We start from the raw sequence: 2,055 nt of genomic DNA on the forward strand, positions 1-2,055 counted from the left end.
AGCCTTGGAGGAGATTATGTTGAGAAATAAAAAAAAAAATTCTTAAAAACGTTGTTTTTCTTGGTCAGGCCGGAAACTTATCAATCCACCCTCGTATATAGCAGACAGCAAAAGGACCCAAACAGCCAACAGGAAAGAAATATGACCTGAATGACGTCAGCCGTGCAACTCCGATGCCGTGGAAATTCTCAAATTTAAACGGACTTCTCTTTCTGTCATATAAGTTTAAAAAGAGAGGTCCGTTAGAATCCGAACATATTCACGTTTCACGGCATCGGGTTCCACTACTGACGTCACTCACGTTCATATTTCTTTTCCGTTGGCTGCTTGCGTCCTTTTCATGTACACTACAAATGTTTTCGGCATTTTAGAACAAAGAACAATTCGTCTTTATGAAAGAGAATTCGGAGTGCTGCGGCAGTTTCAGTTTCAGTGGACTGATATATCGCTTAAATGAAAAAACAAAGTGGAAGCTTCTTTTTCTTAGTAGCTTTATCGTCATTGCTGCTTCTATTTTTTCCATTCAAGGTATGTAATTTTTTTTTGCTATTACCTACTTAAGTGTTAATAAAAGTGTCGGTTTTATTCACAAAATCGACAATTGAATTGTTTTTCAAATTATTTTCCAGGATTTAGTTGGAAGTGACGGATCAGGAGACAACAATTTCGGCATTCTTAACCTCAACCTGAGGTATTTGCACGAATAGTGGGATGAAAAGACTTTGAAGGGAAAAGAGAACTCATGTCAGCAAATGCAGACCTGCAAAAAGACGGAACAAACAACCGCAGCAAAAGATCTCGAATTGATCCTAACGATGCCCTTCAATTCTGCCCTAAAAAAACTGGAGTTGAGTCATGCAAAGAGTTCAATGACTTCTGGCAAAGTTCCGAACACACAAATTAATCATAAATACTCTTATTTTTTACTATTTTATAAATTGCATTTTTTTGTTCCATTCTTATTTTTCAGTATTATTACTAGATCATATTTTGCAAAAAAGTGTCAACATTATGTTATACTATTAATGTATTATAAGGTGACATCAAGAACAAAAATGAAAAAATTTAATCTCACTTTGAGTTGACTTATAGTTCATAAGATCATTTTTATTCAGAATTTAATTTTTCAGTCTCCAACTTCTTTGCTTGAAAATTATATTTGTTAAAAGCCGGCAGTCTCATAATAAAGAAGAATATGCTTCTATGCTTTTAAAATTTCCCGCCCAAAACTATGTTAGTACTCATTCAGTACATTGCGCGCTTCAGTCAGTACAATCTTAGTACAATTTTCGGCTGAGTGCAGGACATCCAGTCGAACCTCTCGATGCATCCCTGTAGCTCATGTTTATTTTCTGGCAGAGGCGTAAAAGGTTAGAAGGGTTTGGTGTGCTCGGCGATTTTCTTCTTTCGAAAAAAATGGAGCAAAGAGTTTGCATTAAATTTTGTGTGAAAAATGGAATCCAGTGCTCTAAAACTCTTGAAATGTTGACAGTTGCATACGCAGTAAGACTAAATATAACCAGGAGATCAATAACACCTAAATACATTTGGAAAATTTAATAAATCAGCTCCAATTCATTCTACAAAATCCATTTAACATCTAGTTTAAAAGAAAGAACCAAAAGCTTATTATCAACAAAATTTTTATATAATAAAAAATGTCTGACTTTTAAGTTTCTATACTTATTCCCCCTTGACATATTCAGACGTCCATTAAAATTTATAAAGCAACTCCTCTTCGCCTTAATAAATCTAATTAACATTGAAGTTTGAAGATACAGTCGGAAGCTTGAACAGCAACACAAATCTTAGTATAATTGAAGTCACTGACCTTGATGTGAGAAAGTAGACTCCAACAAGTCGTCCGTCTTTTAAGTTTATTTAATCCACCTACTCAGAATGAGTTTGAAATTTCAGATAACCAGAAGAAAAATTTATAGACCAATTCCAATTCTCCTTCCACTTTCCATGTAGCATCAAAGAATGAAAATAAAAACCAAAAGCTTATTATCAACAACAGAATGGCTTAAATGTGAAACCTGGTAAGTTTTTACA

This window comes from Belonocnema kinseyi, chromosome 2, assembly GCF_010883055.1.
Source record: "Belonocnema kinseyi isolate 2016_QV_RU_SX_M_011 chromosome 2, B_treatae_v1, whole genome shotgun sequence".
NCBI lineage: Eukaryota > Metazoa > Arthropoda > Insecta > Hymenoptera > Cynipidae > Belonocnema > Belonocnema kinseyi.